Raw genomic sequence first — 15,415 nt, 5'->3', positions numbered from 1 at the left:
TTTTTTGATGAAAATTATAAAAAATCTTGACATTTTTTACTCTAGTAAAATGGCGCTTTTTCTACACATGGATGTAGCCCTGAGGATTTTTGAGCAAAGCAAGGAAATGTGTTGAAAACCTTTTGCATGTGATTTTTAACTGGTCAACATGTATTGTCTGTTGAATAACCCAATTCATACATAAAACCAGCTAAAAATGCCTAGAATTTCCTTTGTGTTTTGTTTTCAAAATCATTATCAAATGTACAAATTGTAAAGTTCAATAAATTTACACTAACAGTGAATTAATTTCTAAAATTTATTCAACTCTATTCTTTTCTTGTGATATCTTCACACTCTTTTACTTATTTGACATGCCATTTAAAGCACTGGTCAGCTTACTAGTCTCAAACGGTACTAAACTTTGACATAAGATTGGCACAAGCTTTAAATATTTTATTTGAAATTGACCATAATTCATTATAATGGGTTACTAATGAGCTTAAATTTTCTTCTAACAAGTAAAATTGTTCTTCTAAAATGAAGCTGAAAGGATGAAAACTTTTCATTATTTTCTAAAGGTGTTTACTACTCAAATCCACAAGACAACTGAACAGCCTTCCTTTGTATTCAGGGTGGGTTTTATCTCTTTTGTATCTTGACCAATGCTGGTGAAAGTCTTGATGTGTAGTCTCAACAGCCTGTTAACTGAATTGTCCTAAGGGCAATTGTTTTATGTTTACAAAATCCTTGATGTGATGGAATACTGTGTGGATTTTGGGCGTTATGCTTCCAAGTTGGATTGCCAAATATGTAGCTTTAAATTGATCAATCTTGACAGAAAAATCCTATTTTAGTACATTTTCAAAGCATGAATTTTCAACCCAATTAAACTTTTTGAAAGGTTCAATGACAGCAAGAACTTGGGTGTTGGAAGTTTCTTCAGCAAGACATTGTAAAACCTCAAAATTTTTCAACAATTTCCTGCATTCAAAGTGTCCGCCATGATACGGATTTTGGTGAATGTGAAGCATGGCTGGCCACTTTTCAGCATCAGACCACGCAGTTTTGAGAATTTTGAAGAGCTGATTGACTGTGCCCAAAAGAAGGTGTAACTCCATTGGTGGAATGATGTCTAGAATCAGTGTATCCTTGGGTCGATTTTTAATTGACTTGTGAACAACATTGCCAAACATTTTTTGCCTTGGCCAACACTCTACCCGATTTTTCAAAAGACTTGAGATTTCTTTTGACTGAGCCAAGTGTTCTTAAACTGCCTCTGCAAGCAAGGTTCTTTGAGTCAAAATAACACCAACAACAAGGGTGCATGCTTGAGTGTGTTTGAAGTCCACATATAATGTTGGCAACTTTCATGTCACATGCAATAATCAACTTCAGAGCGTCTGCATTGATAAGTGACCAGACCTTTTGAATATTAGAATGAGTTTCTGGCAAATCTTCAGTAACTGCTACAAGAATTTGTCTTTTCACACTTGTTGCTTTTGCCGCTCTGGAATTCAAAAGTCGCTTTTGAGGTAGTGAGTTCGATTTATCTTGTTCTGTGAAACTCTCAATCACACTGACACAAAACTTGAAAAAATCTTTGCCTCCATCAATGCCTAACTTGACAAAGTAGCCACCAGAACAAACAAATATTTGCAATGAACAACAACATGGGTTGTGTCACAACCTTTGGAATCTGTGGTTTACAAGTCTGTGAAAGTAAAAAACTACTTCAGTTGTTGACCAGCCATTTGAAAATTGGTATAAAAGTTGGGCTCAACCATCTTCTTGTCTGATGATTGATGAACAGTTTCCACTAAGTTTTTGATCGTTGGCATCTTAAGGAGTCAGTGGATTGTAGCTGTGTACCTAAACAAATTGAGCTATAATATGAAATTGAAGGATATGATAGACAAACATTAAGAATTCTGGCAATGTTATTTCATTATTAACATTACTAGAGGATTCTCTGTAATGTCATCAAACGAGATGCCTAGATTTAATTTGATTGGAGTTCAAGATAATGATTGTCTTTAGAATCCAGCCATCTTTGATAATGTGAGTTTAATACAATAACATATAAGTCACATTGAGGTAGGTGTATTTCAAATAAATAACATATGAAGAGCATATGCTATTTATTTGAAATACATTTACCTCAATGTGACGTATATGTGACGTATATACATGCTATATGTAGAGCTACATATTTAGCTAAATCAATCCAATTACTTCAGCCTAACAATTGGTATATTATAAAAAATGAAAAACAAAATTGTTTACCACAAACAACGATTTTCAAGTGAAAGGTTTTATAATTTTGGATATTTCTGCAAACGTTTCAGTTCAGTGCCACAAAAACAAAGTCTTGTAATGAGTTTAACATTTTACGATATTTACGTCACAGCGTACAAAACCAAAGCAAAAATCAAATTCATCATGTACGCTCTTATTCAAGTAATGATGGGTTGATATTGTTAATTCTTCTTATGCAAAACCCTTTTTCTTATCATTGTTGAAACAAAAATGGAACAAGACTAAAATTAAAACACTTAAAGTTTTGAAATTAAATTTAAGCATATCTTATGATAGAGTTGAAAAAATATTCATTTCAAGAATAGTAAGCTGACCAGTGCTTTAAATGTTATGTCAAATAAGTAAAAGAGTGTGAAGATATCACAAGAAAAGAATAGAGTTGAATAAATTTTAGAAATTAATTCACTGTTAGTGTAAATTTATTGAACTTTACAATTTGTACATTTGATAATGATTTTGAAAACAAAACACAAAGGAAATTCTAGGCATTTTTAGCTGGTTTTATGTATGAATTGGGTTATTCAATACACAATACATGTTGACCAGTTAAAAATCACATGCAAAAGGTTTTCAACACATTTCCTTGCTTTGCTCAAAAATCCTCAGGGCTACATCCATGTGTAGAATAAGTGTCATTTTACTAGAGTAAAAAATGTCAAGATTTTTTATAATTTTCATCAAAAAATCTGTTAAAATATCTCAACTAACTTCTAATGTAGAAGTTTAGCTAAAATAAAGCTTATGGGGCACTAATAGTACTGTCATATAAGGTTTTATATAGAAAAAAGTCCATATGGTGTAAAAAAGGCTCATTCAAGAACAAAGGTTTTGACCCCGAAAACAAAAATTTTGGTAAGAACATCAAAATCCTTATTTTACAATGTTGTTGGTATATTCAACTAGAGCACACGTGTTACCCACATTAAGGCCTGGGGGCTTGTAATAGGCAGTAATAAGTAAAGTTTTGCACTGGAAGCGAAAAAAACAACACAAAATCAACACTAAAACTACCATAACTTCTGTTATACTGCAGGGATTGGGATAAAATTTTACCAAAATCTTGGTATTGGCATAGGCTACATTGCCACCAAATTTTATTGGTCTATGAATAATAGTATGGATTTTATTGCGGTTTTGCTAAGTCAAAAAAGAAGGTAAATTTTTTCCATTTTTGTAACTTCAAAGTCACTTTTTTCCCGCAGACGTACCAAAAAGATTTCGAAATTTGCACCAGGTGACCATGGGATGTGTACACTATCACCCCCTATAAGTGGCATTCTTGGGTCAGCTAGGTTGGCAGTATTGGATTTCATGATAACAGTGCAGTAGTAGCAACTTAAATATACCATTATTAAATACTATTCAGTTTTCTTAAAATATAATTAACACTAGAAGCCCCAAGGTGGATCAACTGATCCAAACAGGACTTTGACACTTTGTCAAAGCCAAAATATTAACGTTGAAAAATTGATATATTATAACTTATTTTGGTATTATTTACTGAAAAAGGAATAAACTAAATAACACATTAGGAGATGTACGATAAGTTGCGATTAAGCTGGATTAATCAATCTACTTTAGGATTTATAGGCATATAAAAAAACCTGGGGCTTCTAGTGTTAAATAAATATTTTGTTCGTCTTGAGAACGACGTCTTTAATCACTTAAAGCAGTATTTTGTAAAACGTCTTTTCAACGGGCAATATAGACCTTTTCAAGACATCTTTAAGACGTCTTTTTTCATCTTAAAAAGATGTTTGAATCTTTAGTTCGCCTTAAACAAGGCGTTTTTAAGCTGTCTTCAGTAATGGACATAAAAGAGATGGACGTGCAACGATATTGTTTTTTTTTGCGACCCAAGCTCGTTTTATATTGTTACAAATCTTTTGTTTTAAACAATAGAAATTAAGTTATAGTAAAGTCTGTCGGATTCGTTGAAAATCTTTGGTCTCGTCTAACCATTCACATCAACTTCCTTTTAGTTATTAAAGAATAGAGCAATGAACCAAGTTTTAAGCTTAATTTTATATAGCTAGACATTCTTAATACTTTAGGAAATAACGCTGCAGTGATATAAAAATTGAGGTCATTTACTTAACTACTTTAGCACATGTATAACTAAAGATTTAATAGATAATACAAAATATTAAATAGTTTTGGAGTTACCTAAAGCACAATGGTTTTATTTCCAGGGAACTACTCCATCTACTATATTGCTGTAGACTTCCAGTTTATGAATATTATATAATTTTCTATCTTTATCTTTCACAACAGAAATATATACAGTTAAAGATAAATAACTTATACATAAAATGGATGTAAATACAATAAAGAAAAAAATAATTTGTCATAGCTTTAAGGAATTTACCATAGACAAATTACGGCAAACCGAAAGAGTAACTAAGTATTTAATATTAACATAACATGATTTACCAGCCATATATAAACTAGTTTTTATTTAACAAAAACTAATGGGGAATTATGTGCTTTTTATGACAAATGAAACAATATATGAAATATGAAAAACGAAAACATGAAATATCTGGCCGCAATTTGCAAGATAAATATAAATTTGAATAGCTTTTTAAAAGGCTTTTTTTTTATCAAATGAGTTATAAAAAAGCCAATTGGAAAATATACCTACTAAAAAAATAATGCATAGTGGAATATATATTACAGAGCTTATAGGGTAGTCGAGGCAAAAAATGGCGACACGTCGGAAAAAATACTAAAAAGACACACAAAATTAAGGCTGGCGATTGAAGGAACAAGAAATTGAATGAATCCAGATCTTGACAAAAAAATTTGTTTAAGCTTTTTAATATTTTTCTATACTTTTTTTAGTCATTTTAAAAATATCTTTACTGTATTTTATCATTGACAGACTTTGTTTACACAAAAAAAGTTCCCGAATTTACAATTGTTCATCTTGAAAAAATTATGAAAATCTGTACGTGCCGATAACTAATTCCCTTTACCTCGGCGTAATTTGTTTAGTAATTTGTCAACGCGTGAATTAGTTACTTTATCCTGAACAGTCTTATTAAAAAAATGCTATAAAAGCTTTAATTAATACCACGTAATCAGAGTTTCTGTTTTAAATCTGTGGGCAGCCATTTTGATAAATTTTTTTGTTGACGGGTGAAAATTTAGAGTTTGTCGGAAACTCGCATGGCTCTCTGATTTCTGCGGCCCCTCTGATGTTAAACAATGAGTTGCACTTCCACCTCTTATAGGTCCATACTTTTACTTATTCTGTTTCGGCCGAAACTTTGGTTCAAACCACTTCACAGTGGTCAGAATTGGCTGTAAAAATCTATACTTAAAAAAAAACAACTGGCATTAATGCCTTAGCAACAATTAATATACACCTGTTCAATTGGTATATCAAATAAATGCTCATCAATTACATTATTGAAATTCTTTGCATGTTTGATATTGCCTCCATCTTTTTTAAATCGTTCATAATCTGATTTTAAAGTTTCAAGCGTTCTCAAAAGGATTGGTCGTGTTCGAGCTTTTGGCTTAAATTGCATTTTACTTGATGTGATTTCACAGAATAAGCAGCAATGATGACTTGTTAAGTTAAAAATTATAGGCTAACCAGTTGCTCCTGTGATACCATAAATAGCACACAAAAATGCATAATCACCAAATATAAATACATGCAAACTCTTATCCCTAAAATAATAATGAATTAAAATTTATAAAATAGCTATGTTTTTTATTTGCAAACATTTTTTTAACTCAAATCACATATAAATTTTTAAAATATTTTTTTATTCACCTACATTTCATTCCTTGAAGCTGTCTAATTTCATCTATGTGTTTTTAGAGTGAAATTTTGAGGTTTGCTCTATGGTCTTTGGCCTCAAATATATTGAAAACTGTCGTGTTTCTCTTTGAATTGGGTTTAGCAACATTAGCTACCTGATAACTCATTTTAAATGAACCACCTCCGTGGTTACCACCAATCTTTATGTGTATTTCACTTGGAGTTATCTTTTCATATTTTAGTTTGTTATATCTATGATAATATAGAAAAAAATTATTATTTATAAAACAAAGAACAGAATTTATACAAAATTGAACATATACAAGATTTATGATTTTTTTAATAGTTTCCAAAAAAAAATCATAAACTTCTTATGTTTTTGTAATTCTATTTTCTTATGTATTTGATAAGAATATATAAACTCTTATAATATTTTGAACTTACCTTTCTAACTCATCCAGTACCTTGATTGTATGTGATGGCAATCAATATATATATATATATATATATATATATATGTATATATATATATATATATATATATATATATATATATATATATATATATATATATATATATATATATATGTATGTATATATATATATATATATATATATATATATATATATATATATATATATATATATATATATATATATATATATTATTTTGTTATTTTGTTATAGACTATTACAGTTATAGCTCTTTTGAGCCAACATAATTAATTTGGTTATTCTTTACATAACCTTGATACTGTAATTCCAATAATGCAACTTTTAGCAACTTAAGCGGTGGTTTAACAAGTTATAACCTTTGGACATCTAAAGATTTATTTATGATTATCCTCAAATCCAGTGACTTCATCTTTTACACGATCATCAATAAATGGATTTTCATTATTTTTGACAAAGATTTCTTTATCCTGATATTCATTCATAATTGTATTTTTATTAGAAGATTTCATAGGATCATTGTTTACTGAACTACCAGAACTACAAGGACCCACTACAAAGCTTTCAGATGAGATAGATGTTGTCTTACTACCTGATACTTGTTAGTCTTCAATGAAAATTTCAAATCTTTTGCCATAACTAACCATCTCTTCAAATTTATCTGATTGGTTTAGATAATAGTGAAATGTTTCTGTACCTAGTTCCACCATTTTGTTTACTAGCTTATCAGAGCAAATTATATTAAATTATATAGTTAAATATAATCAAATTATAGTACACGTATTTAAACATTTCAGGATAAGGTCTTTGGTCGAGCTTGGTATTAACATTAGCTGTTACCGCTTGCTTGCAACCATGTTTAACCATGAGTTGGAATGTTTCATTACAGTGTATTTCAACTGCTCGAAAAAATTCATTCCAGGATAAGAAATTATCATGAACTTTTAGCGACATTATTTTGAACAAAAAAATTATCGCAAAATAAAAGCAAATCACATCAAAATTGTTCAAAACATCAACAAGATTTAGCGCATGCGTACAAAGTATTGCGCTCCGAGTAGCATATGGCTGCATAGAGCGCAATGCGCTTCAAGTAGCAAAGGCCTTTTTTTAATACTTGTTTGTTTGTTTTGTAGAAACAACTGTATGCGAACTAATGAAGTTTTTTAGAAGCACTTGGTCTAATGAGTCAATAACTCCGAAAATGCACATGTTAGAAAATCACATGGGAGTTTTTTTGAGCACATGGGGAGTGGGCCTTGGATTGTATGGGGAGCAAGGTGGCGAGAGTATACATGCAGAATTCAATAATATTGGGAGAATATACTCAAGCATGTCTGGTACGCAAAAACTAGAATGTATAATGAGAGATCATTTTATAAGAAATAACTTAACTGCAACTTCATTAAAACCCCCGATCATCCCTCGAAGAAAAAAAACTATATGATAAAAATTAGAGTTGCATGTATTATATATATATATATATATATATATATATATATATATATATATATATATATATATATATATATATATATATATATATATATATATATATATATATATATATATATATATATATATATATTAGAGTCATATATAATAAAATAATTATGCATCACAAAATTATATAGTTATAATTATTTGTATATTTAACATTTTTGTATAAGGTATTTAAATATGTCGAAATGAGTCGGCCCTATTGTACTAATTATTCTACCAATCGTAGAAAAGAAGCGAAATATTACTCAACTTTGTAGCTTCAAATCTTTGTGTAAAAAAATGGCTAGTAAAAGTACTACGCTATATAATACAGCTCAACTTTTGTTCTTTCGAATGATATATAACACTTTCTTAAAAAAATTGATCTTCGTAAGTTTTATCAAAGAGTATGACTGATAGTAAAATCCACGATAAAATCTCGGTTAACTTGGCAGGTGAGTTAAAGCTTCATATGTGATTTTTTTGGTTTTTATTACTTATTGTTTGTAGTTACTAAACTGTAAGTTAATAAAAATAATGTTTGTTAACAAGTTTTATTATATTCGTATCGTATATATCAAAGATTTAAAATACCTCCAAATGCTCCGTTTTCGAGGCAAGTAAAATAACAGCTTTAGCTGCGCATTTTAATTTATACGTAATGCGCTTGCGCACTATAAATGTCCATTACGAAAGACTGTTGTACCAATAGAGTAAATTGGGTTAAAATGAAATAGTTAAAAGTTTTAACTAGTTTTTTTTACGGGAAAAAGGTTTTTAATTTTTTTTTTTAAAGTTGTGGAGAACTTTGAGCTGTCTTTTAATATATGCAAATCAAAAAAAATGTTTTTAGTTTTTAAGAAACTTTATTTAATTGAAAAAAAAGTTATTTCATTCTACCCTCACATTCGGGGAAAGTGAAATACGCAAATCTATGTGTAATTAAAACAACACTTAAAAAAAGAACAAATAAATTAGCAATTAAAAAAACAGTCAAATAAAAAACCTTTATTTTTGTGATGATTTTGATTCGTTGAGATGTACTTGAGGTTGAGTTGATGTCACTTGTGCGGCACTTTTTGATGCGATAAAACTCAGCACCTTTTACATATCGCTTTGGTATGCATGTTTGACTAAGTCAAACCTTGCATTTTGAATTTTCACACTGGTACCATTCCTTATTTTGACTTGTTGAAGCTTTGCCTAAACTTTTTCCGGCACTTTTTACACTTCACTTATTTTGTAGTGTTATTGTTATTGGAGTCGCTGTTGCTGCTTGGTTTGTTTGCTGCTCGTCATTAAAGCTAAGTTTACGTTGTTTTTTAGCTTACTTTGCTGCTTTGTTGTTCTCAGCATCTTTCAATCGCTCGAGAATTTCAGGTTTATTTAGACACTCCCTTTCGAACCTTAATATGCCTACATTTTTTCGTTAACTTTTATGTCAACGTGTTGAATGCGAAAATTTGTTGCAAAGCTGCTGCAAGCGATTGGGCCGATTGCAATTGTTTTTTAACCTCTATTTGAATTTCATTTTGAACAACCAGAGTTACTACAATATTGGAGGTTGTTTGCAGGTGAGTTGACTTTGGAGGTGTCTTTGAAGCTGATGCTTTGCGACCTATGTTGATGCTAGATATTGTTGGTGTAGATTCAGAAGACATTGGCTGGTGCAAGTAGTGACGGTGGTACTATCATAGATTCTGGTGGTTGGGATGATGGTGTTTCAAACGTATTAGCAATTTGCAATATTGACTGATCGATTTTATTTATGTCGAGTGGAAACAAGCCAGTATGCTCAATGCTCAACATATGAATCCACAGGTTTATGAAAAGCTTATACCAATCTCATCTGGTGTACCATTAGGAAACAAATGATCTTGGTGTTAAATAGTTAGTAACTAGTGAAATGATGTCATTAAAAGTTCTTCTGAAGCCCCTATTGGATAATTTGATGAGCGTATCTACGAAAATTGGAATAATCTCGTGTTTGAACAACTCCCAATTGTTTCACCTTAGCCGTGGACACGCCTGTGAAGAGTTGTTACTGGTATGCTGAATGTTTGAGGAGTTTTGTTAAGTGAAAATTCACCGCTTTGTACACCGCAACTTGCTCTTCGGTGGTTTTTTTTTTTCTTTGAGTGCAAGTTGTTTCAAGGGATATTTTATATTGGAATAGATTTAATAATAATCGATTTAAAAATTTTTACAAAAAAATTAACAGAGATTGGTTGGTCACTTGAGATTTAACTAATAAATGCCGCATTTAACAAGTGAGCAATTAGCATATTTCGTTCAAACCCACAGTTCTTTGTTTCCGTTTTTAACTCATAACTTTTTTCCCTGAATAGCAAATTTAATTTAAAAAAAGATTCTTGACCAGTGTAAAAAGTTCTACCAGTGTACTTATCAAGTTTAATGATATCAAATTTAATTTCCGAGAGTTTTATGTCCGTTTTTTCAAAAAAAAAAGAAAAAAAATATTATTACGCATTCGAAAACAAATTATAAAAAAAACTCTTTTTTTTAAATTAAAAATTGATATCATCTTATTCAGAAGAAATTCTCTACAACAAAATCATTTTAAATATTTGCAAAAAGTTTGTTCAATAATTAATTAAGAGCAAAAGAATAAACATATTCATAACTATTTCATTCTTTCCTCTATTTCATTCTACCCTGTTTTACTATACACAACGAGCATGGGTCAAAAAAAAAACAATATCATTGCACACCCATCTCTTATACGTCCATGGTAAAATGTTTTTTAAGCAGAAATTTCTGATTCGGTCTCGGCCGAAACCAATACCAAAGCCGAAAATTTTCATTCGCTGCAATAAGCGGCAACATTTTAGCTAAACTATATTTTAATTTCATTACAAGTATTTATTATTAAAAAAAGAGGACTTTGCTGAATTTTAATTGAATAAACTACAATTGTTGTGACATTTTAAAGTAAAAAACTCTTTCGTTTTTTAAAAATTAAAAATATTTTTGAGTGCTTTTGTTCTTACACTGTTATCATGAAATCCAATATTGCCAACCTAGCTGACCCAAGAATGCCACTTATAGGGGGTAATAGTGTACACATCCCATGGTCACCTGGTGCAAATTTTGAAATCTTTTAGGTACGTCTGCGGGAAAAAAGTGACTGAAGTTACAAAAATGGAAAAAATTTACCTTCTTTTTTGACTTAGCAAAACCGCAATAAAATCCATACTATTATTCATAGACCAATAAAATTTGGTGGCAATGTAGCCTATGCCAATACCAAGATTTTGGTAAAATTTTATCCCAATCCCTGCAGTATAACAGAAGTTATGGTAGTTTTAGTGTTGATTTTGTGTTGTTTTTTTCGCTTCCAGTGCAAAGCTTTACTTATTACTGCCTATTACAAGCCCCCAGGCCTTAATGTGGGTAACACGTGTGCTCTAGTTGAATATACCAACAACATTGTAAAATAAGGATTTTGATGTTCTTACCAAAATTTTTGTTTTCGGGGTCAAAACCTTTGTTCTTGAATGAGCCTTTTTTACACCATATGGACTTTTTTCTATATAAAACCTTATATGACAGTACTATTAGTGCCCCATAAGCTTTATTTTAGCTAAACTTCTACATTAGAAGTTAGTTGAGATATTTTAACAGATTTTTTGATGAAAATTATAAAAAATCTTGACATTTTTTACTCTAGTAAAATGACACTTATTCTACACATGGATGTAGCCCTGAGGATTTTTGAGCAAAGCAAGGAAATGTGTTGAAAACCTTTTGCATGTGATTTTTAACTGGTCAACATGTATTGTGTATTGAATAACCCAATTCATACATAAAACCAGCTAAAAATGCCTAGAATTTCCTTTGTGTTTTGTTTTCAAAATCATTATCAAATGTACAAATTGTAAAGTTCAATAAATTTACACTAACAGTGAATTAATTTCTAAAATTTATTCAACTCTATTCTTTTCTTGTGATATCTTCACACTCTTTTACTTATTTGACATAACATTTAAAGCACTGGTCAGCTTACTATTCTTGAAATGAATATTTTTTCAACTCTATCATAAGATATGCTTAAATTTAATTTCAAAACTTTAAGTGTTTTAATTTTAGTCTTGTTCCATTTTTGTTTCAACAATGATAAGAAAAAGGGTTTTGCATAAGAAGAATTAACAATATCAACCCATCATTACTTGAATAAGAGCGTACATGATGAATTTGATTTTTGCTTTGGTTTTGTACGCTGTGACGTAAATATCGTAAAATGTTAAACTCATTACAAGACTTTGTTTTTGTGGCACTGAACTGAAACGTTTGCAGAAATATCCAAAATTATAAAACCTTTCACTTGAAAATCGTTGTTTGTGGTAAACAATTTTGTTTTTCATTTTTTATAATATACCAATTGTTAGGCTGAAGTAATTGGATTGATTTAGCTAAATATGTAGCTCTACATATAGCATGTATATACGTCACATATACGTCACATTGAGGTAAATGTATTTCAAATAAATAGCATATGCTCTTCATATGTTATTTATTTGAAATACACCTACCTCAATGTGACTTATATGTTATTGTATTAAACTCACATTATCAAAGATGGCTGGATTCTAAAGACAATCATTATCTTGAACTCCAATCAAATTAAATCTAGGCATCTCGTTTGATGACATTACAGAGAATCCTCTAGTAATGTTAATAATGAAATAACATTGCCAGAATTCTTAATGTTTGTCTATCATATCCTTCAATTTCATATTATAGCTCAATTTGTTTAGGTACACAGCTACAATCCACTGACTCCTTAAGATGCCAACGATCAAAAACTTAGTGGAAACTGTTCATCAATCATCAGACAAGAAGATGGTTGAGCCCAACTTTTATACCAATTTTCAAATGGCTGGTCAACAACTGAAGTAGTTTTTTACTTTCACAGACTTGTAAACCACAGATTCCAAAGGTTGTGACACAACCCATGTTGTTGTTCATTGCAAATATTTGTTTGTTCTGGTGGCTACTTTGTCAAGTTAGGCATTGATGGAGGCAAAGATTTTTTCAAGTTTTGTGTCAGTGTGATTGAGAGTTTCACAGAACAAGATAAATCGAACTCACTACCTCAAAAGCGACTTTTGAATTCCAGAGCGGCAAAAGCAACAAGTGTGAAAAGACAAATTCTTGTAGCAGTTACTGAAGATTTGCCAGAAACTCATTCTAATATTCAAAAGGTCTGGTCACTTATCAATGCAGACGCTCTGAAGTTGATTATTGCATGTGACATGAAAGTTGCCAACATTATATGTGGACTTCAAACACACTCAAGCATGCACCCTTGTTGTTGGTGTTATTTTGACTCAAAGAACCTTGCTTGCAGAGGCAGTTTAAGAACACTTGGCTCAGTCAAAAGAAATCTCAAGTCTTTTGAAAAATCGGGTAGAGTGTTGGCCAAGGCAAAAAATGTTTGGCAATGTTGTTCACAAGTCAATTAAAAATCGACCCAAGGATACACTGATTCTAGACATCATTCCACCAATGGAGTTACACCTTCTTTTGGGCACAGTCAATCAGCTCTTCAAAATTCTCAAAACTGCGTGGTCTGATGCTGAAAAGTGGCCAGCCATGCTTCACATTCACCAAAATCCGTATCATGGCGGACACTTTGAATGCAGGAAATTGTTGAAAAATTTTGAGGTTTTACAATGTCTTGCTGAAGAAACTTCCAACACCCAAGTTCTTGCTGTCATTGAACCTTTCAAAAAGTTTAATTGGGTTGAAAATTCATGCTTTGAAAATGTACTAAAATAGGATTTTTCTGTCAAGATTGATCAATTTAAAGCTACATATTTGGCAATCCAACTTGGAAGCATAACGCCCAAAATCCACACAGTATTCCATCACATCAAGGATTTTGTAAACATAAAACAATTGCCCTTAGGACAATTCAGTTAACAGGCTGTTGAGACTACACATCAAGACTTTCACCAGCATTGGTCAAGATACAAAAGAGATAAAACCCACCCTGAATACAAAGGAAGGCTGTTCAGTTGTCTTGTGGATTTGAGTAGTAAACACCTTTAGAAAATAATGAAAAGTTTTCATCCTTTCAGCTTCATTTTAGAAGAACAATTTTACTTGTTAGAAGAAAATTTAAGCTCATTAGTAACCCATTATAATGAATTATGGTCAATTTCAAATAAAATATTTAAAGCTTGTGCCAATCTTATGTCAAAGTTTAGTACCGTTTGAGACTAGTAAGCTGACCAGTGCTTTAAATGGCATGTCAAATAAGTAAAAGAGTGTGAAGATATCACAAGAAAAGAATAGAGTTGAATAAATTTTAGAAATTAATTCACTGTTAGTGTAAATTTATTGAACTTTACAATTTGTACATTTGATAATGATTTTGAAAACAAAACACAAAGGAAATTCTAGGCATTTTTAGCTGGTTTTATGTATGAATTGGGTTATTCAACAGACAATACATGTTGACCAGTTAAAAATCACATGCAAAAGGTTTTCAACACATTTCCTTGCTTTGCTCAAAAATCCTCAGGGCTACATCCATGTGTAGAAAAAGCGCCATTTTACTAGAGTAAAAAATGTCAAGATTTTTTATAATTTTCATCAAAAAATCTGTTAAAATGTCTCAACTAACTTCTAATGTAGAAGTTTAGCTAAAATAAAGCTTATGGGGCACTAATAGTACTGTCATATAAGGTTTTATATAGAAAAAAGTCCATATGGTGTAAAAAAGGCTCATTCAAGAACAAAGGTTTTGACCCCGAAAACAAAAATTTTGGTAAGAACATCAAAATCCTTATTTTACAATGTTGTTGGTATATTCAACTAGAGCACACGTGTTACCCACATTAAGGCCTGGGGGCTTGTAATAGGCAGTAATAAGTAAAGTTTTGCACTGGAAGCGAAAAAAACAACACAAAATCAACACTAAAACTACCATAACTTCTGTTATACTGCAGGGATTGGGATAAAATTTTACCAAAATCTTGGTATTGGCATAGGCTACATTGCCACCAAATTTTATTGGTCTATGAATAATAGTATGGATTTTATTGCGGTTTTGCTAAGTCAAAAAAGAAGGTAAATTTTTTCCATTTTTGTAACTTCAGTCACTTTTTTCCCGCAGACGTACCTAAAAGATTTCAAAATTTGCACCAGGTGACCATGGGATGTGTACACTATTACCCCCTATAAGTGGCATTCTTGGGTCAGCTAGGTTGGCAATATTGGATTTCATGAAAACAGTGTCTTATTTTAAAAAAATAAACAGTTGAATTATCATCCTAACCGGCTAAGCCGTTTTTAGCAACTTTATCTACAAAATGGCGTTAAAAAAAAGGCAATTTTAATTTTTTATCAACATTTTAATCAATAGATTAAGAAAATACA

The 15,415-nt window shown here is 30.8% G+C and overlaps 1 pseudogene; it reads right to left on the bottom strand.

The window, feature by feature from the left end:
• Positions 1-1,143: 1,143 nt before the first annotated feature.
• Positions 1,144-6,321, bottom strand: LOC149892988 (uncharacterized; annotated as a pseudogene).
• Between the last annotated feature and the right edge of the window lie 9,094 nt (positions 6,322-15,415).

This window comes from Hydra viridissima, unplaced genomic scaffold, assembly GCF_058129835.1.
Source record: "Hydra viridissima isolate aposymbiotic clone 2 unplaced genomic scaffold, HvirCarnegie_v1 scaffold_1, whole genome shotgun sequence".
In the NCBI taxonomy this organism is placed as follows: domain Eukaryota; kingdom Metazoa; phylum Cnidaria; class Hydrozoa; order Anthoathecata; family Hydridae; genus Hydra; species Hydra viridissima.
This window is presented reverse-complemented; position numbering and strand designations above follow the sequence as displayed.